The 23158-nt window shown below is 40.8% G+C and overlaps 1 non-coding gene across 1 annotated transcript; it reads right to left on the bottom strand.

Moving 5' to 3' along the window:
- Positions 1–16060: 16060 nt before the first annotated feature.
- On the bottom strand, positions 16061–16135 carry Trnas-cga (transfer RNA serine (anticodon CGA)). Its single transcript has one exon. It is a non-coding gene; the product is annotated as a tRNA-Ser (tRNA).
- Positions 16136–23158: the final 7023 nt, after the last annotated feature.

The raw sequence follows: 23158 nt of genomic DNA, 5'->3' as shown, positions 1-23158 counted from the left end.
TATATAAGCCATCCAGAGGGCGCCACTGCCAATCACTTGACGTCGGCTGTGCTATGATGTCTGATATTGCCAACTTTCTCAATTGAAATTAACACTAGGACCGCGGCTGGATCGCTCGTGACCCACTTGATAATTCTTTTGTTTGTCACTCTTTTGTTTTATTGCCTAGGGTGTTACATTCCTGTGACTTTTTATGAAATAAGGTAATTAGTGATTATACTTCATTTCACATTTTATGGCGAAAACATAAAAGAGAAATATCGATATTCACCTAGAGCTGCGGAAGAGTCAGTTCTGACCCGCCTGGCGCAGTCGCTATAACAATCGCATTTTTCATGTAGCTTCATGCCTGTTGTTAGTGCGTGTTTGGTCAACAATCGCAAAAATCGTTTTTACTTCACTTACGTCTGACGTTCCAGTTTTCAGCAGGGGACGAGAGGGAGAGAGGTTCAAACAAGTCTGGCGTTGTATGCAGATATTGCGCACACAGAGTTTTGTACCACGAAAACGGTTTTAATATTGCATTCTGTATGTGTAGATAGTGCTTCTAAATTACGAATATATTATGGCCAAATTTCTACGCACAGAAGAGGACATTGTAAATACTCTAAATGAGATTTTAGATAATGAATCTGAGGACGAACCGCTGGAGTCTTTATATGAGGAAGAATTTCCATCACCAATAGCTCAGGATTCTTCTTCATCAGAAGACGATATTACTCCTGAGTAGGCTCTACTGAATGCTGATGAGAAAGGTATGCTTGTTTATGTGTTTGTTTTATAATAATTTTTGTCTGTGCATATGTTGCGTTGACACTAATTTCAATTTCAACACTTATGTTTATGCTTTGATTTGTGTAGAATTTTTACAAGTTATATATTACATCTATGAAGGTGTTTTTTTGTTCTAATATTACACAATATATTCAATTTTAAATCGCGTTCTAATACGTATAGCTACTATTACAGGAACAGCCGCCACAAAGACTAAGTCAACTCGAGGAAGTGGACGTCCTCAAGTTCGACGTGGACAACAAAATGCCCAGGGTTCTGGACTACTTCAGTTTCGTTCAGGTAGCGATACTGTAGCACCCGATAGAACAACCTGAAAAGTTGGAATAATAGTGACTGTTCAGCGATATCATTAGAGCCCACACTAATTTCCTTAATAGTATCGATGAAGTGATATGAATTTTTAACATGACTGTCAGTTCCACCAACATGAGGTTTCAGCAGTGAGGCAAGGTGTTCAGCTAATTCATGGGTGGGAGAGACCCTATTGCTCTGACTATAGGTCTCAAAGGTACCAGCGGTTTATGTACCTTGGGTAACACATTGAAACTGTTTCCAGACCCATCACGAAAATAAAAGAATGTTTAAGATCAGCAAAACATAAAATATATCCTCTAGCTATACCACGTGTCTATAATATTCCGTGCAGTTGTGGAAAGGTCTATATAGGTACAACGAAAAGAAGCGTCAACACCCGTCTGGGTGATTATTAAAGGAACTGCCGCCTCGGACGTATTGGTAAATCGCCTGTAGCGGAACATGTGTTTCAGGGAGGTGATCATGAAACAAAGTAGAGTGAGACGACCGTCATAGCACTTTCGTTGCATTATTATGCGCAAATGTACACAGAGGCAATTGAGATTTCCAAACACTGCAATAATTTTAATAGAAAAGGTGAAGGCATTAAACTGAATAAGATATGGATGTTAACATTGCAGCAACAGCGTGACAATCGATTAACACTAGAATCGCTGATATTTGGACGTACCTAGAACCGCTGCTGGGTCACTAATGACCCGCGATCTTTTCCTTCATTTCCCCTATGTCAATGGGTTATTTTTACTGACAATGAATCTATTGTTAGAAGCACTAGGAAATTTGGAATGAAATTAACAAAAATAAACAACGTTTACAAAAATTAAAATTTTAGATTTAAAAACTTATATGTATTTGCTGAATGTTTTCACTGGCTATCGTTACATAATGAACACAAATAATAGTCTTTTGACGTGCGTTTGTTGCACACAATTTTCTTGCAGATGTGACAATTTACAAATGATTTGTTTCCTTCACTGTTAGACTTTACAAGGCAACATGTTCGCTTTTTTTGTATGTCAGGAATATTTTCGGGCCTGACAGGGACGCTAGTGTTTCTAGTTGCTGCGTACTTCTCAACAACCTCCTCCCCCAGCTGCAGGATGAAATCCCTGCGTTTCAGTTTTTTATCATTTAGAGCATTGAACAATACCCACCCGTTTATTCCAGCCAAATCCAGCAAGATGTAAAATGTGTGAACAAGCCAACGTCTCGATGGTGCTTTGACAGAGTATTTGCGAGCCATTTGGTCGACCACGTCCACTCCATATATAGAGCAATTATAAAACGTAGCTGTATCTGGCTTCTTTTTTATACCATCCTCAATCGTCACATAAGGATGCATAGTGCTCAGTATCATGACATTCGTGTTGCTCTTACCCAATGTGGTATCATCTTTTGTCAACAGTACTGTGCTGTATAGCTGTTCTCTTGCCTTCTTTATACAGACTGGTATTTCCCTGCAGGATCGATTTATTGTGCCCACAAGACTCGTAGAATTAGCTTTCAGTGTCTCAAAGAGCGGTAAGGAGGTGAAAAAATTGTCACATGTGACATTATTCCTTTGTTGAGGTAAGGTTGCATCAATTTCTTTTACAACAAAGTCACCAAGACACTATTCACTCCACCTAGTGTCATCCTTGCCTAGATAAGGGATAGCATTCACAATATATTTTGAGTCTTTATCTACCGCCATCCAATACTTTTGCCCTTATTTGTCTGGTTTTGAGCCCATAAACTGCCTGAATCTGCAACGGCACTTTGAAGGAAAAAGCTGTTCGTCGATTGTTATATATGGACCCGGTGTGTAGCTAGACCGTGCATTCGCAATGAACTCATTCCAGATTTCTAGTACCAAAGCAAACTTGTCTTCTCTTAGTCGTTCCGATCTTGTGGATGTAATGTCAAATTTCAGATAACGCATCCGTCACGAGCCATTGTTGATTTCACAAAATTATTTCCCCACTTCACTGACCACAATGTGCCTAGTTCTAAGCTCTTAGCTCCAATAGCACCACGGACATACAATATAGCTATAAAAACTTCCAATTCTTCAATTTTTATAGTCCACTCATCTGAGCTCACAACGACGTGCTTCAGTTTCTGTACGTATGTTTCAAAAATTTGTCCTTTATCGGTAGATGCCATGCACTGTAGCAGGTCTCATTCACGACCTTCAGGAAGAATGGGTATTCCAAAAGAGACATAGATTTGGCGCTGCGCCATAGACTGACAACCATGAAGGACGAGAATTGTCATCAACCAAAGGGGAAAGTTTTTTTACCATTCATCAGTAAGGTCACTAATCACATTGGAAAAATCTTAAGCAAGTAAGATGTGGAAACTGTTTTCAGACCCACTACGAAAATAAAAGAATGCTTAAGAGCCGGAAAAGATAAACGACGTCCTCTAGCTTCACCAGGTGCCTATAAAATTCAGTGCAGTTGTGGAAAGATCTATATAGGCACAACGAAAAGAAGCGTCAACACCCGAGTGGGTGATTATTAAAGGAACTGCCGCCTCGGACGTATTGGTAAATCGGCTGTAGCGGAACATGTGCTTCAGGAAGATGACCATGAAACAAAGTTTAGTGAGACGACTGTCATAGCACAGACGTCGCATTATTATGCGCATATATACAGAGAGCCCATTGAGATTGCCAAGCACTGCAGTAATTTTAATAGAAAAGGTGATGGCTATAAGCTGGATAAGATATCGATGTCAACACTGCAGTAACAGCGTGACAATCGATTAATTTCAAATGAGAAAGTTGGCAATATCAGAGATCACAGCACAGCCAACGTCACGTGATTGACAGCGGCGCCCTCTGGATGGCTTATGTATAAGGCGCTCACTCGTGCTCTCGTACCTCTCCTCCACTGGCATCTTCCCCTCCCCCTCTCTCTCCTCTTCCCCACACCTTTTCCCCTTGGCAGGCCACGACTCTGCTGTCTTCCATCAGTTACTTTCATCGTCCTACGCCGAAGACCATCGCATGTGTTTGTGCCTCGACTCTCCTGCAGTGTGTTTGTGTTTCGTCGTTTGTGCTCCGCTGGTTCACGTGTGGCCATCTGCCATCTGCGTTTGTGCACCGTGTTTCTCCGCTTTTATCCATTGGACTACGCACGTGACCGACTCCGTTTTAACTCTGTTTTGTCTACTGTTTGTACCCCGCCGTCTTGATTGTTTTTATATCTCACTCATCTCTGTTCTGTGTATACTCTGAGGCCGAAGAGCGGCATACTTGGTCCGCTGCCGGCCTACCTGTTTGTCACAGGTATTAAAATCACAATAAACGAAAAAAAAAAAAAAAAGTGCTCTCGTTGCAGTTCGCCGATTGTCGTCGAAGCATGCGTTGCACAGTCGAAGGCGAAACGTCCAGTGAGAGTGTTATGTATGGACCACTGCATCTCAGCCCGGAATTGTTAAGTGCTGAGTCAATTCAGTTGTTGTTTGCCACTGTAGATTTCCACAGCCATCATTCTCCCATGTCATCCATGGCCCGCGGTGCACCATAGTAGCCACGGCGCCAATTCTTGAGTTTCTTTTGGCCACACACGGTATATCTGAACGACGGCTACACCCGGACAGTTTACACTCATAGCTGATTCGGAAATACCTCCACTTTTGGTTCGTAAGCCAATGATCGTTCTCTTGTGGACGTCAGATTATTCGCTCTGTTTCCGCATTACGACAGGAACTGCACGATTTTCCTGCGTACCCGGAGCCGCTTTATATGCGCTCCACAGCTAGTGGAACCTGCCATCTGTGAATAGTTACAGCACGTTGACATCGAACGTAGGCGATAGTCACATTAATATGACTGGACTGCTTACTACGTGTGGGTGAAGTGTGATTTGTGAAATTTGATGCTCAAAGCTGTCACCTACAACAGCAGCACTTCGCAGTGGCCAGCAGTCTCGAGTGTGTGGTTCCATTTTGGTTCAATTCTATAACAGTGTCCATCAGGTGCAGTGCGTACCATGAGGTGACGTGACAGCTTATCTCCAGACGTTGACCAGGAATTACTAGTCGACAAGAACGTGGTGTAAAAGGAGAAAGCTATGCACTCCCTGTATGTAAGAAGATCAAAACGGCAAGGGGAAAATGTGATCTTTGGTTTCCTAATTGAAAGGTAACGTCTCCGAATCCTCGGAAACAGAGCAGAGTCACAGGCCTAAAGACATCAAAACTGTAATGGCTGCTGTTCAAAATGTCGCTGATTATGTTGTGCACTCAGTGGCATCCCATGAGAGCACGCTTAGTGCTGTGCCCGAATCACGATGGAGAATACAGCCTGTCTCGTTATAGACTCCGTACACTGCAAAGTACCGTGGTGCATTGTGGTAACACAATTGTGAAGGAAAAGTAATCGTCAAATGAACTAACTTCATGTTTTCCAACTATCGATTAGACGGCCATACAAAAATATATTAAATTGGTGCCGCCATTACCAGTCTTGGAGCCTGGTAGTGCACTGTTGCATTGTGGCCTAAAGTAATCTCTTGAATCTGAGAACCCCAGCCTAAGAAACAGTCAATGAATATATTTCAAAAACATAGATATTAAACACTAACTACACGCATTGGAACTTAAAGATCCTTTGCAACCCGTTGCTTCTTAGGGCTTCATAACTGAGTCGATAAAAACGGAGCTTTGTTAGGAAATTCATTTTTTTAGCCAAAATATAAATAAAACCTTCGAAAGAATCAAAGCAATTTAATTAAGTTTCTAATATACAAGGCTAAATCAATAAATTCGATAGGGTCTGTAAACATACGATTGTGGTGCTTAATTCTCTCAGGGATGTTAGCTTTCCAGCATACTTCTGTATCTAACGTAAAAAAAAACTAACAGATTTAACTATAGGTTCTTCAGTGTACTAAGAATCTAACAGTGCCAGTTATCAGATCTTTGTTACACTATGCCGTCGCTGTGGTCAACGTCGAAGCTACTAAGCCGAATATCCTCCTAAAAAATTAAATTATGATATCGTTTCCCTCTCGATCTAATTTTGATGAAATAAAGCCCACATGTTGCCCACGTCACGCCCAAGTTACCTATGAAATGTCCATGCAAATTCGTCTAGTAAGTTTGGAGATTAGCTTGTTCAAACAAACAGATAGATATGGCGATTTTACAGGTACATTATTGATGTAGATGTAGAATATATTATAGGAACAGTCTGCTAAATCAAGGATGTATGGTATAATATTCATTGTAAATTATAGCTATCTCGGCAGCCATTTAATATTGAATGATGGCCTTACAGAGGCTAATATGTAATAGTGTGAAGCAAATGCTTTGATATAGCAGTATAGTTAGCGCATGCAGAGCTACACAGGTAACTTTGAACATGAGCTAATGGCACTGAGCAGTGCACCAGAATGTTAATCTGAAGAAATTCACCACATGAAACGGTTCGCTGAAGTTTACGTAAATATCAGCTCACCACCAACAATACTCGCTACCAAAAGACGACATTAGCTGACAATGAATACAGAATATCATCTTGTAAACTGATCCACTGTACTGACTACGTGTAGTGCAGCTGCTGCCCAAGATGATTAAGACAAGCGCAACTGATTGGCCGCACATTCTCTTAACACTTTGTCTGACCAAGAACAGCAACCACGGTACAACATCTGCCTATCATATCACACGACAGACTTCTTTAGTCAAAGGAGTTGCTGTATGCCTGACTATCCTTCGATATAGAGTTCTGTACAGGTTTTCAAATAGTTCAAGTATACACAATATTTGTTTTCATAAAGCCGTAGCTGAATATCATTTCTCTTTAGCTGTATTTTATGTCACTAACACAAAACTACATATTATATTCTGCATAAACCTTTGCTGCGATTGCTGGTCAAAAGACACTCCTTATTTTGTCTTGACGGTTGTGTACTACGCAGCTGAATTATTGGCCTTGTAACTATAAACTCACCAATTTCTCATTAAAAGAACGTAAACAATAAAAACAATAATACAAACAATTTCTGTGGTACCTTAATCTTTTGGCACAACTGTGAAGAAACATGTCTTTTTGGAGCTCATCGGTCATAAGATGTATTTTTATTTACAATAAATAGATGGTATCTTCATAAGCAGGTCAAATATGTTTATTTCGTAGCAGATCTGAAGCATTGACAGATCTCTCGTATGCATTTACAGCTTGTCTATAGGTATTGTTGCGGCTGTAGGGAAGCAGCCTACTCACGCCACATAGAATTCATATGCTTTCCATTGTGTGCCAGCATGTTGCACAATACCTTAAAAATAAAGTAAATAGTCCGAAAAATTAATAGCATGTCAGGAGTGATACTAAAATAATAATGTGTTAGGTTTCAGTATGGTAACTTAAACTGTTTTCGAAATTTGGACGTTTTATGTTAAAATCATTGGCGCAACAGGAAGAAGCTAGAAACTTCAAAATTTATATTCGGATTCCTCTTTCATTGTAATTTAATACAGCATGCTGGATCTCAAAAGGTAATGTTTTGGTTGAAATTCATGAATTTCTGTTTTTGTGGCCTAAAAGACCGGAAGCGAGATAGATAAAGTAAGTGATTACATAAAGCTAGAGTGTTTAGATTCAGGTAGAATGGAGATACGCTATAATAACAAAGATGTGCGAAGTTTCAAAAGGGTAGCTATTAGACTATAGCTTTAGCGTCTCTACAAAGGGCAAGTTCAGAGCTCATCTGTTGGGTGCAGTACAACTAAAATAATTCTCTCGCTAAAAGTATTTAACCTAATCACATTAGAATTTTATTGTAGACACTTCCCTGTGTGCTGATTGCATGATTAAACCCAGAGCTTCACTGGCCTTCAGCGACTGAAACAATTAATTATTTAGTAACATGAAGTGGTGTTCTGCTATCCCCAGCGGCTAGTCAGGAAGACAAATGTTGTCGGCTACGTTTTCAGCGGTCCATACTGCGGCTATGTAAATACGAGCATGCGAGCTAGGGGAAGGCCCCAGTTCTCTTCTAGATTCGTATCAGCGCGTACTCCGTGTCAGAAGCGGCGTCGTGTTTGTGCAGTTGCCAGGAACAGCCTTGGATGCCGTATTACGTAACTCGGTATGCACTTAACAATGAGTTCGCATTGGGGTAAAGAGTTAATAGTGAACGACTCCAGTGAATTTTTCTCAGTTTGCGTATGTCGTATTTTCATGTGTCGCCGGAGGACAGACTTTCTACCATTACTAGCGTGGCGTTCGATGAGTATGAACATCAAATTTTGGTGAGCATTCACTTTGAACATTTACATCGATAACGATTATTGAACAGTATCGTTATCTAGGGATAATACGATCCATGCAATAGACACTGAACAGCTCTGATAGTACAATAGCTGATATGGGTAAACGTTTGTCTGGAATTTTATCATTTATCTTCTCAAGGTATAGTGGAAATATTTGTAGTAAACCGCATTTTCTATGAATCCCAGACATCATCCTAAATCCTCAGAGTACTGAACTTCAATAATGAATGACTTAAATTCTCCATCAGAATGCGCACAGTGGACTCTAATTACAGGCATCACGTTTTTGCTAACATTGTAGTTAGAGAGACTGCGTTGAGAACGGCAACATATAATAGGAATAAAAAATTCTATCTATATATTTTCCACCCGCTGCCCCACACGGCCGTGACAGTCAAATTCAGATATAAATATTATCAGGTGATTTAAGAACTGCGGCACAAAAATAGTGATATTGTTATAGGAACTGTCTCTTTATTGCGGTTTCAGTGTCGTCTTTAGAATTTCTGTAGCGCTTCCAGAAGCTATTTTCTTGTTTCTGGCCTTAGTCTTCGATTCATCAGAACTCTGCCAAGCTGCTAGTATCCATAGCCACGTATTTGGTTACTTACATCCCTCTTCCGGGTGAGAAAATGCAGCCAACATCCGCTCACTCGCCGACCAGACACATTTCACCCTTACGTCTTGTTCGCCACATCCCTTATTTAATGATCTGGTCTAACCACTACGCTGGAAATGGCCTCCCCATACGAGTATCGCTCAGTTAAACCTTCCGTTTTTTCTAATGCCACGTATGGCTTTGTACATCATGAGCTCTAAGCTAAGGATTCATCTGAAACCACGACGTCGTAACACTTCCGAGTCTAGTTTTATGGAGGATGGCTCTCCCATAGTGCGGTGGCCCTGGAGTGAACCGATAGCCTACCTATTAGTATTGTGATCGCGACTATCGTCGATCCCTAAACTGCAGTCTCGACTGGCAACGATTCTACCACTGTCAAACTACGACACGTGCTTTCTTACAAGAGGCGTAACAAAATATTCTCACAAACAAACAATGTTCAAGCGCGATTTCTGAATGATAAAACCACTGCATAATTTTTCATTACGGTGAGGTAGAACATTTCATTTCTTAGTGAGGTTGTACTGAGATGCCAATCACCTGCCTAACCAAACTTCTAGTACACTTGAATACAATATTTTCATTGAATTCATGGTACTGCAACATCTCTAACCAGCACCGTATATTGGACTAGTTAATCTACATTCCTACATATAAACTGCAAAATTCTGACAAGCTGAAGCCACGACCTTGGGATTAACTTCAAAATTTGTACCCTTTTAGCCTGGCACTAAAACAACGTATTGTGCAAGTATTAAGGTGCACTTCTCTGACAATTCCGAGAATATCGCAAAAGAAATTTTGCGAGTCTATTATGTTGCTTACGTATCTGTGCATAGGTGCTGGACGTTCTCCTCAAGGTGGTCAAATGATAAGTGATAGAAGACGTAAGACAAACGAATATAAGTCAACGATTCAACTGCTGCTCAAACTTAATTATCAACTTTTTTTAATTACTGGTCGTATACTTTAACTTACAGAACATTTGATAGGTACGATAATGAAAAGGCACGTAAAATGAGCGAAGTATTAGCATAAAGTTTCAGTTTATGTCTCCCTGTCATTATGACAAATACCATCCTGCAACGTGTGCTGCCGAGAGAACATCCGCCGTGGTTGTACATTACTCTTGTGGTCTGGCACATTCTGACATAGTGTGTTCCTGATTCTGATCATTATTTACCGAGGTGTCACTTGGGATTTCCAATCCTGTCCCTCGTGCATGATTATTTCATTACAAATAATAAACAATCAAATACCATATGAAATTCACTACAGCTTCATAAAAATTTACGTCGAATTTTTTCAGTATATTACCTCTCAAACGTCAAATAAAAGAAAGTGACCAGCGATGAGAAAAAAGTTAGTTTAAAACATAAGTGTAGCCGGAACTCCAACCGTCCTCTCGTCCACGACCTCTCCTGCAAAGCTCGAACGTTAACCTCTTGACTAAAACGACTTCTTGCAGCCGACACCTTCGCACAGGTACATCAGTTACATAATAGACGCCTAAAACTTCTACTGCAACTTTCTCAGAATTACCATAGTAGTGCACCTCACTACTAGCACATTATGTTGTTTTAACGCCGGCCACGGTGGCCGAGCGGTTCTAGGCGCTTCAGTCCGGAACCGCTCGACTGCTACGGTCGCAGGTTCGAGTCCTGCCTCGGGCAAGGATGTGTGTGATGTCCCTAGGTTAGTTAGGTTTAAGTAGTTCTAAGTTCTAGGGGACTGATGACCTCAGATGTTATGTCCCATAGTGCTCAGAGCCATTTGAACCTTTTCTTTGTTGTTGTTTTAATGACGTACTGAAGATGTACAAAGTTTGAAGTAAATCGATGATCCCAACGTCGCGGCCTCCCATTGTGACAAAAACAGAAGAATGAACACTGCGAATGTAAGTAATACTTCGCTTCATAAAACGTCACGTATTTATATCATACATGGTAGACAGCTTCATATTTGCTTCACATTATCACCTTTCCTGATATTTTCATATGGATCTATAAATTATAGTTAAGTATTAACTTACAGAACGTTATTTGCTTCAGAAACTGTGTAGCATACTTTGTGAACTGGGATACCACTTCCGTATTCTCGTCTACTGTGATTTTCATAGCGACGTAAGATGATGGCACACAGTATTTATTGTTAAACAAATAACTATCTTCCAAAGGAATTCGTACAGTAGGCGTCCCAGGAGCTCTTCATTTTATAGTGGGATGAATACACATTGTTCTCTGAAAATGTCAAATGTTGTTGTATGACAAATACATTACATAGTAAATCACAATGAACCGTTGCAGTAGGTAGGGTAAACAAGCTGGCTGCACACAGCATGCTTCGATGTGAGTGTTTTGTACTGGAACTTCAAAGGGCGGACTTTAAGTCTCCTTCCTACTATGTCACGAAACAATAACATGTAAAATGTTGACAAAGCCAGTAACACAACAGAAACATAAAGCCGTCATTTTTGACAGCTAATGCACCTGTTGAACTGAAAATAATAACTGTTTCAAGGCATATCGTCAACATCTACTTTTTACCGTGCTGTCTACCGACAGCTGCTTTACCAGCAAATACTGCGTCATTCTTTATGGTTCGCTTGGTGCAAACTCTTCGTATATCAAAGGAGCAACAAATAAAAAAAGAGAGCAGCAGAATCCTTGCTAGTACGCCATTTTAATTGTGGGTTGTCTATACCTTTCCGAAGAGGCGTTATCTATGCGAAGTTGAATACTTTAAATCAAACAAAAAGAAGCATGAGAGGAGCTACACATGTTGTAATGACAGTAAGACTTTCAGGGCTGATAGACAATGGCAAATGGGTCATTCCAAGGTTACAGACGTAACATTTAAACAATTGACATCAAAGTATTAACATGGAAATAAAATAGTGGCAGCCTAATTTATTCATAGCTGTAATTTTCAGCAGCTGTAATATATACAGGGTGGCCCATTTATCTTGACCACACTGAATAACTGCTTGTTCAGATGAAAAATACAAAATATTTCCAGCAAATGTTCTTTAGCCGTCAGGGGGACATCAACCAGCATGATTGCCATCGTTGTAGCTTTGTTTTTCACAAAGACATGAACAGCAGTATGACTTTTTTAAATGGCACCCTGTATTTTTTAATCGGTAATTCATTTCCTCTCCTAATGACCTAATCAAAAATGTATCGCACTGAGACAAAACGTTATTAATTTCAGAACACAACGTGACGCTCCCAGCGCTTAGTGAAGGTACTCGGGATAGTGGAACACATCCATGTGCTGACGTTGACAGAGGACAAATGTAAACGTAAGTAGATTGCACATCCGTCATTCCGTCAAACATTGCCAGTTGAAGAGTTTTGTGAGTAGAATATACACCAACGTAGAGTACGGAGAAATGATACTTATCTATGGGGAATATAAATTCCAGAACAGTAATTCCAATACTGCTTCCTGATGTACGGGTAAATTTAGTACAGTAATTTAGTCTTTCAAATACTGTTGGGTAGAGTGGGCATACGGTAAAGGCTGTCCTTCCTACAAACTGCATCGACATATAGTTTCTTTTATTGTTGTTTTTGAAGGAAGGCAAAATGCTACATTGACAGCGGAACTGAACAGATAGCGATAACCTGACAAGAACCCACCTTCCAGACGGATGATTTCTTGTCTTGTTGCGACGCTTCAGAACACGGGAGAAGTTACTGTTCTCGCTCCCGTTGCCATGAATCCACATGTGAACACACGACTGCTTGGACACGGGATTGGCATTCCTAAAACCAGTGTACATCGTATTCTTACAAGTCACCGGTTCCATACTTACCATAAACACGTACATCAGGAATAGCACGTGAACGATTTCCAGAATCGTGTACAGTTCTGTCAGTGGGCACAGCAGAAAATCCTTGCCAAACCGAACTTCTTATCCTACGTTCTATTTACCGATGGACGTTCCTTCTCTAAAAAAGACACGTAAATACAATGGACATGCATTACTGGTCCAGCGATAACCCACAGTGCCTTAGACAGATGAAACATCAGCGTCAGTGGGTAGTTAACGTCCGGTGTGGGATGTTTGGTACTACAATTATTTGACCTTTCTTTATCAATGGTGGTCTAAACGGCACAGCCTATGAAAGCTTCCTCAGACGAATTTTTCATCCCCTTCTGGATGAAGTGCAGCTAAGACCCAGCATACTGATGTGGTATCAATACGATGGATGTCCCGCACATAATGCCATGCGTACTAGTCGTGTTCTGAAGCGGAGGTATCCTGCCAGAAGGATTGGTCGTTGAGAAACAGTTACTTGGCCTGCTAGGTCTCCTGATTTAAACCTTCTGGAGTTTTATCTTTGGGGATGCATTAAAGACGTTGTATCGTGATATTCCAACTCAAGAGGACATGCAGGAACGTATGGTGCTAGCTTGTAATTCTCTTCAGCTGGCAACACTGTGAAGCAGTAAATAATTTGAGCGTATCGGTGTCCAGAGTCACCTCTCTGAGCACCTTGGAATGTTCTAATCCTGGGCAATGGCAAAGGAGAGTCAAAGGCCATTTTGTGTAATGTTTTTACTTGGTTTTCATTTGTTGTCAGACAACTCCAGTAAGTGAACGAGTTTGTGATCCCGTGCCCAAAGTCAATGTTGTGTTATGTAATTAATAACCTTGTGTTTCAGTGAATGGTCTACTGCGATGCATTTTGAATGGGTCTTTAGGAGAGAAAATGAATTACCGAATAAAACATAAAGAGCGCCGTTTAAAAGAGTCATACTGCTGTTCATATCTTTGTACAAAACAGAGCTACAACGAAGGCTATCATGCTGATCGATGTCCCCCTGACAGCTAAGGAACATTTGCTTGAAACACCTTGTAATTTGCATCGGGACAAAGAGTTATTTAGGGTGGTCAATATAAATGGGACACTCTGTATTCCAGCATAAAATTCAGTAGTCATTTGTAAATATATTTTTATTCCACTTTACCAATTTTGATAAATTCATTTTCTAACTCCGATGAAGATAGAAGCTGAAACAGTGAATTAAATTTTGTGACACAGCCGGGATATGAACCAAGGTCCCTAGTTTACTAGGGAGATGTGCTAACCACTATATCACATCATAGTACTGTAACTACCAGTGTTGCACACACTTCCCTAGTCCAGCGCCCTCTCTAACACAAACTTCAGTTCATACCTTCTGGCTCCCCTTCTCAAATCATCAGCATGGCAGAGGCTCTCCAACACTGAACTAATATCACAGCCTTATATGTTACGGGGAAATCCCGGCTGTAACTCAAGCATAACTGATCTATTAATGCGATAGAGCTAACCTTCCCTGGAGATATATGAGTCTTGTGTTTAACTTAGATAACGACAGAGGCTGAGGGAATGAATTGAATTTGGGCTACGGCCATGGCTCAAGTCCCAGCTGTGGCAACAATTTTAATTCATTAGTTCAGGTTCTATCGTCTTATCCCTATCAAAGATAGTCATATGTCTCCAGGAAAATGTAATGCTGTCAGATCAGTTAATTTGTCATCTTCAGAAACCTATAAAATTACGGATATTATAAAGCCTTAGACCTTGATTATACGCTTACTTAAAATATAACAAGCTTATTGCAGAAGCTCACAAAATGTGAAAATTAACCCATTCCTTTTACATATTAGATCTATGTTCCATGGTATTATGCTTCTATCAAATCGATATTGATATCTCCTGAAACAATACTAAGTACGTTTCTGTAATACACTTATTTTACTGTACGTAAGTGTTTTGCAAAGGTCTAAAGATCTATATCATCACAAATTTTGTAGGCTTCTGAAGATCACAAATTAATATGTTGAAACCGCTAAAGCATATAAAAAATACGAGCACTGATCAACAAAGACAGAGACTGACTTTCTTCACAGATGTTTGTTACTCCATTTCAGTATTTACATAATCATTTTCGAAGTAAATGCTAGCTACTTCAGTGCACATTTTATAGCGTCCCGGGAAGTCACCGAACACATGGTGCAAACCATTCTTTTTCAGGATCTTGAGTATCACCTCACTTTGAGGTGATGAAATTTCACACGTAAGACAATTTATTTTGTTATGTTTTCGAACTTCCACTGAAATCAGTGTGAATTCTGAATCCTTCCTGGTGATGCAGACAAAGTTTTATGAATTTATTTGTAAAAGTAAAGACACTGGAAATTAAAATGTCTTGTGATGCCTCTCCTGCTCCACGTCGGCCCGTTTGACGTCCTACCCCCCTTAAAATGAGCCAGAAACAAGGGGCGCGAGTTGCGACATGAGACCGCGCATTGTCATGAAAAAGTTGTGATCGTTTCCTTGCAATGAAGGGTACTGCGCACTGCTCAAACATTCCATGACAGTCAAAAAGTATGATCACCTTCACTTCCCTTGCAGATGGGTCTACTGTCGTCATTTTTTGTGTTGGAGAACCTGGCGACTTCCACCTCTGCTGGCCCATTATCTTTCAGGATCATACTGATGCAGTCATGACTCATCACCGATGATAATCGATTCCAGAAATGTATACCCTCCATGAGCAAAGAGTCGCAGCACTTCACGGCTTGTCTCCATTCGCACAGCCTTTTGTTCGGAAGTCAACAGACGTGGCACTCTATGGGCACAAAGAGGGATCTAATGGAGATGACCCTCTACACTTCACCAGGGTTACGTTATGTTATCCGCCAATCCTCGCGAACAATCACAGCACCTGTTTTGCTGAAACTTCTTGGCAGATTAAAACTGTGTGCCGGACCGAGACTCGAACTCGGGACCCTTGCCTTTCGCGGGCAAGTGCCCTACCAACTGAGCTATCCAAGCACGACTCACGGCCCGTCCTCACAGCTTCATTTCTGCCAGTATCTCGTCTCATACCTTCCAGACTTAACAGAAGTTCTCCTGCGAACCTTGCAGAACTAGCCCTCCTGAAAGAAAGGATATTGCGGAGACATAGCTTAGCCACAGCCTGGGGGATGTTTCCAGAATGAGATTTTCACTCTGCAGCGGAGTGTGCGCTGATATGAAACTTCCTGGCAGATTAAAACTGTGTGTCGGACCGAGACTCGAACTCGGGTCCCTTGCCTTTCGCGGGCAAGTGCTCTACCAACTGAGCTATCCAAGCACGACTCACGCCCCGTCCTAACAGCTTCACTTCTGCCAGTATCTCGTCTCCTACCTTCCCAACTTTACAGACATTCTCCTGCGATCCTTGCAGAACTAGGTTCGCAGGAGAAATGTCAGAAATTAATCTTTAGTTATAGTATTATATTGTTACTCTTCATACATCTGTTGTTGCTGATGTCGAGACCCAGAATTATCACTCATTATTTCGGTTATCTGTGACAAAAATCGTTTCCACTTACAAGAAAATTATATCACTTCAGAATGATACGCAGGAGTAAATATTTTGCTGTTGGCTGATGTAAATTCGTCTTTTTTCCAAGAGCTGTATCGGCTGCAATACTGGGACGTCATAATTTCAGCATATCATATTCAATCTACCACCGTCCACATTTGGAAATGCCGCTATTTTCCTTAGAAACAATGCTCCACTTGCCCTCAGAAGCAAAGCAGACCATACCTTAGACCTCATATCAAAACAGACCTGTTACTAGCCCACATTTTATAATTCGTGGTCCTTAAACTTACCGTCAGATGTAACGACTACTACGATACGTTTCTGACTAACAGAACGAAGCGGTCGAAATTGCACGGTTATACACTAGCGGAAAAACACTAAAAAATAATTAATGTAATGATATTTCGGGAATACATTTGTCTAGGTAAAATATTTAAGTGATTGACGTGCAAGTTCACAGGTTAATGTAAATCAGAGATAATCCACTGCATATATGAGATGCCGGTACATTAATAACCAGTGTAACGACCAGACTGATGAACTGAAGCAAGAACATGGTCATGTATTGTGCTATAAAGGTTCCAGATGTTAGTTTATTGGCTGGATTTCCAAGCCTGTTGTACTTGGTTGGTCAGTACAGGGACGGTTAAAGAGCTTGTGGATGACGCTGTAGTTGTCGCACGATGATGTCTGATATTTATTCGATTGGAGACAGATCTGCTCACCCAGCAGGCTGAGGCAACTTGTCGATACTCTGCAGAGTATGTTGAGTTACAGCGGCGTAATGTGAACTAGCATTATCCATTTGCAAACACCGCTGTGGCCGAGCGGTTCTAGGCACTTCAGTGCCGCTGCTACGGTAGCAGATTCGAATACTGCCTCGGACATAGGTGTGTGTGATGTCCTTAGGTTGGTTAGGTTTAAGTAATTCTAAGTCTAGGGGGCTGATAACCTGAAATGTTAAGTCCGTGCTTGGAGCCATTTGAATTTTTTTTTCTTCTTAGAAACACCCCCTAGAGTGCTATTCGTGAGTGACAGCACAACAGGTGTAATTACCAGACGATGTACAAATTTGCAATCTGCGTGCATGGGACAACTACGAGAGTGCTCTCACTATCATACGAAATCGTACCACAGATCATAATTAACGGTGTAGGTCCAGTGTGTTTGGTACGCAGACAGGCTGGTTGCACGCCGTCATCTGGCCTCCTTCTGGCATCAAGCAACTGAGTCACAAATGGCGGTGATATAGGGTCAGTGGAGCGCACCACACAGGGTGACTGGCTAGGCGCTGTCCTTGAAGTAACGGATTTGTAACAGTTCATTGTGTCGCTGTGGTAACAAATGCTGCTCAGGTTGCTGCGGCAGATGCTGTATGATGCACCAGAGCCATACGCCGAATACGATGCTGCTTCCCTCTCGGGTTGTGCCACGTGGCAGTCCGGAACCTCGTCCTCTTGCGACTGTGGGTTCTCGTGACCACCACTGCCACCAACCAATGTACAGTGGCTACATTACTGCCAAGTCTTCCACATCATCGTAGGGTTAAAATCACATTTATCGTAGCTCTATTGCACAGCTTCAGTCGAATTCAGTAACTTGTTGATAATGGCGTCTTTGTTGCCCTAATGGCATTCTTGTTTAACATCAACTCACCACCTCCAGTAGCAAAGGTAACTAAGGCTCACGATAATTACATCGTATATTTGAATCAAACCTGATTTGCATCGCCGGCCGTTGTGACCGAGCGGTTCTAGGCGCTTCAGTCTGGAACTGCGCGACCGCTGCGGTCGCAGGTTCGATTCCTGCCTCGGGCATGGATGTGTGTGATGTCCTTAGGTTAGTTACGTTTAAGTAGTTCTAAGTTCTAGGGGACTGATGACCTCAGATGTTAAGTCCTATAGTGCTCAGAGCCATTTGAACCATTTTTGATTTGCATCCTCATAGTGGTACATTTCTTGACGTTACTATTTTTTTCGTCAGTACATTTAGTTTACTCAAAAGTAAATACTAACTACTTAGAGTAACTATGAAACTATCCCCTAAGTGATGTCCGTTTTATGTTGATATGTAGCCTCCCACCTCATAAAATGAGGGCCACGTTTTCTCACTCTTTTCCACGGGCGAATGTAAACCCTGTGTTCGACAACGGATACACTGATACACTGGCGTTAAATGAGAGAAGAGGAAGACGGAAGGTTTTCATCAATATATAGAGATGAATCCCCCATGAACCATGGGCCATGCTGCATGGGCCGAGCCGGCCGGAGTGGCCGAGCGGTTCTAGGCCCTACAGTCTACAGTCTGGAACCTCGCTAGCGTTACCGTCGTAGGTTCGAATCCTGCCTCGGGCATGGATGTGTGTGATATCCTTAGGTTAGTTAGGTTTAAGTAGTTCTAAGTTCTAGGGGACTGATGACCACAGATGTTAAGTCCATAGTGCTCAGAGCCATTTGAACCATTTTTACAATGTTGTAAATGCAAAATGAAGTAGGGTAATAAAGGAGTAAGTTTAATAATGAATAAAAGAAATATGAACGCGGATAAGCTACTACGAACAGCATAGTTAACATATGTTTGTAGCCAAGACAAACACGAAACCCACACCAACTGCAGTAGTACAAATTTATGTGCCAACTAGCTCGGTAGATGACGGGGTGTTTTAGGAAATGTACTCTGAGATAAAACAAAGTATTCAGATAATTAAGGGGGTCAGGAATTCGCCAGTAGGGAAAAGAAGAGAAGAAAAAGCAGTATATGAATATGTACTAAGGAAAAGGAATGAAAGAGAAAGCCACCTGGTAGAACTTTGCACAGAGCATAATTTAATAATAGCTAACACTTGGTTTAAAAATAATGACAGAAGGTATATAACGGTAAGACAGAGATTTCGAAATCAGGTTGTAAATTGTAAGACACTTCCAGGGGCAGAAGTAGACTCTGACCACAGTTTGTTGATTATGACCCGCAGATGAATACTGAAGAAACTGCAAAAAAAGCAGGAATATAATGAGATGGAGATAAACTGAAAGAATCAGAGGTCGTGGAGGGGGGAGCATTAGGGAACTACTGCGGACAGCAGGTGAAAAGAATACAGTAGAAAAAGAATAGGTAGCTTTGAGAGATCAATAGATGATCAAGTAGGTAAAGTAGAAATCCTTAGGAAAGACAGCAGACACTGAATTTAAACGATGAACTGAGAAAATATAAAATTGCAAGAAATGAAGCAGGTGAGAGTGAATGCAAAGGTCTCAAAAATGAGATCGACAGGAAGTGCAAAATGGCTAAACAGGAATGGCTAAACGACAAATGGAAGTAGGTAAATGCATATTATCACTAGTCGTAAGATAGATGTCGCCTACAGGAAAATAAAAAATACCTTTATAGAAACGAGAACCACCTGTGTGAATATCAAGAGCTCAGATGGAAAACGTGTAATAAGGAAAGAAGTTTAATCAGAAAGATGGAAGGAGTATATAGAGAGTCTATATAAGAGAGATGTATTTCAGGGCAATATTATGGAAATGGAAGAGGACATAGACGAAGATTAGAAGGGAGGTATGATACTGCGTGAAGAATTCGACAAAGCACAGAAAGACCTAAGTCGAAACACGGTTCCGGGAGCAGGCAACATTCCATTAGAGCTACTGATAGCCTGGGGAGAGCCACGCATGACAAAACTCTTCCATCTGGTGAGCAAGATGTTTGAGACAGGCGAAATTCCCACAGACATCAGAAACAGTACAATAACACCAATTTCAAAGAAAGCAGGGACTGACAGGTGTGAAATGACCGAATTAGCAGATTAATAAGGCACGATTGAAAAATACTAACACGAACCCTTCTCACCCAACGTAAGGGGGGATCATTTTGGATTCCGTAGAAATGTAGGAACACGCGAAACAGTACTGATCCTATTAATTCTCAAAGAAGATAAGTTAAGGAAAGGCATACCTACGTAAAAAGCACTTGTAGTCTTAGAGAACGCTTTTGACACTGTTGCAAATGTCGTGTGACTACGACCTCCCGTCGGGTAGACGATTCGCCGGGTGTAAGTCTTTCGATTTGACGCCACTTCGGCGACTTGCGGATCGATGGGGATGAAATGATGTTGTTTAGGACAACACAACACCCAGTCCCTGAGTGGAGAAAATCTCCGACCCACCTAGGAATCGAACCGGCGCCCTTAGGATTGGCATTCTGTTGCGCTGAATAATCAGCTACCGGGTCGGACATGCTGAGGGAATTAGATTAGGAAGTAGTAGGTGAGTTTTTCTCTTTGGGAAGCAAAATAATTGATGTTCGGAGTAGGGAGGATATAAAATGTAGATTTTCAACTGCAAGAAAAGCTTTTTCGAAGAAGAGAAATTTGTTAACTTGAGCGTAGATTTAAGTGTCAGGAAGTCCTTTCTGAAAGTATTTCTATGGCGTGTAGCCACGAATGAAACTGAAACATGGACAAAATAGGTTAGACAAGAGGAGAGTAGAAGCTTTTTAGACGTGATGCTACCAACGAATGCTGAAGATTAGATGTGTAGATCACGTAACTAATGAGGAGCCACTGAAACGAATTGGGGAGAAGAGAAATTTGTGGCTCAACCTGACTTGAAGGAGGGATGGGTTGGTAGTACACATTCTAAGAAATCAAGGGATCACCAGTTTAGTAGTGTTGTACAGGACGGGGGGGGGGGGGGGGGAGGGGGGACGGAGGACGGGGCGTAAAATTTGTAGAATGAGACGAAAAGTTGATTACATTAAGCAGATTCAGAAGGTTGTACGTAGCAACAGATACTCGGAGTTGAAAATGCTTGCACAGGATAGAGTAGAATGGAGAGCTGCATCAAATCAGTCTTTGGACTGAAGACCAGAACAACAACATGAAGATGAATAACCATAAGATATTTCAGGATCAGCACTGGGAAAATATAGCTTGTCGGAAGCGATAACCATCTGTATTACGTAAGAAACCACTATAATTCATTCGGAGGCTTCCGCGTTACAATGAACGCATTTGCCAGCTCCCACAATGTACTAATCGTTATCAGGGGCTGTTTCATCCTGTTATACGATAGGCATGGTCCTATTTGAAATAGTCAACAAGCGAAAATGAATGGTTAATTAAGTCTTCATTGCTGTAAAAAAGGCTAGCAATTGATGGGGAAAATTATCCTATCATAATGACAGTAGGTAAGCATATAATAGTAAGGGCTTCAACGTCAGATGCTTTGCTGTTTAAAACAGCCAATTCGCCTTTCCACATCTTCGAACAGAATAAAAAACAAAGAGAAGAAGAAACTATGCACTGCTCGACATAAAAGAATTAGTGAAGGAACAAAGAAATTTAACCGAACTCGGCATTAAATTTCAGAGTCGAGAGAAATGATTGTGGAGCCTTCGCGCAAACAAATGCCAGTGACAAATTTTAAGTTGCGAACAGCAAACTGAGATATATTACACATTTAGCATATTGTACGCTGCGTTAATAGAAAATGGTTGTAAATATCGTGGCCAGTCGTCCGGATAAATCCGGACACGCCCTCCATTTTTTGTCTGGGACCCGGGTGGATTTTTACATTATCTTTCTTTTAGGCAATGATGAACATAATAAAATGTTATAAGTAATTATTTCCGTTCTATTGCTCTTTTCGTAAATACCCTATCTACAGATGACAACAGGTTCGTCAATTATTATCGATTATTTAAAATTTCAGTTCCATATTTTAAGTTCCGGATTCACACTGTCTCGGCTTGGCATTATAGGTTTCATGTCATGTACTCATTACTCGGGTGTGAGTGTGAGTTCCTGTTTATAGTAACCAATTGAATTTTATAAAATGTTTGGCGATGCGTAGACACATATGTATATTCTCAGGTGTTCTTTATTACAAACATCCAGCCTTCAAGAAAGGCAGAACTCAATTCGAAACAGAACATAAAATATGTGAAACTGGAATTTATGTCTCTGTGGCCAATAAATATAAGAAATCACACGAAAGACTGTTTTATTGTCGTTGCATTATTTCATGGTTTCTTAGTTATTCAATTTATTTGTATTCGGAAAACTGAATGAGAAAAGTTGGTGATTAAATTATCCAGGTCTGAAAAGCTTACATAAACATTATTAAATTTATCTAAACGTTTTAAAAAACATCAGTCTCTCTGTGCCACTGAAACATTTTAAATTTCTTGGACTACGTGGCCAACATCTCATACAACATAATACACTGAAAAGCATAACAAAAATCTCCAGAGTTGCAGTTGTCTATGATAAACACACTATTTCCGCAACATCAGTACACTTTTGCTTCCAGTCTTGGAGTACTTACTGGAGAAAGAGCACTAGCATTTCATAATGTTAGGCATCATTTTAGCTAAAGGTTAGTGGAGCGCACGCCAAAATTAACAAAGCCATTTATTTGGACTCAGATGTAGATAAAAGAGGTCTTTTTAGATAGAACAAAAACTAAAACCATTACACACCACATAATTGCTTTTCACACCTTAAATGTAGAAACTATGATTGGCATACCTCGTTTTGTGTCTCGGCCGATGGAATTAAACATGGCAACATTAAAATGTTCCCCTCTTATTCATTTTTTTGACTACAAAACAAATGGTTTAAAAACAAAAGTAAATGAGTTAAAATCTGATCCAAATGAGACATCTGAGATTATTCACAGTATATTACAGAAACACTACTACCTTCCTGTCACCTCAAATTCCATTGTTGACTAATTTATTCAAGATGGCGGCGATGCCGTCATCAAAGGTGGCGGCATGTAGACT

Source organism: Schistocerca gregaria, chromosome 3 (genome assembly GCF_023897955.1).
Source record: "Schistocerca gregaria isolate iqSchGreg1 chromosome 3, iqSchGreg1.2, whole genome shotgun sequence".
Lineage (NCBI taxonomy): Eukaryota > Metazoa > Arthropoda > Insecta > Orthoptera > Acrididae > Schistocerca > Schistocerca gregaria.
Note: the sequence above shows the minus strand (reverse complement) of the source record. Positions and strands in the feature narration are given on the sequence as shown.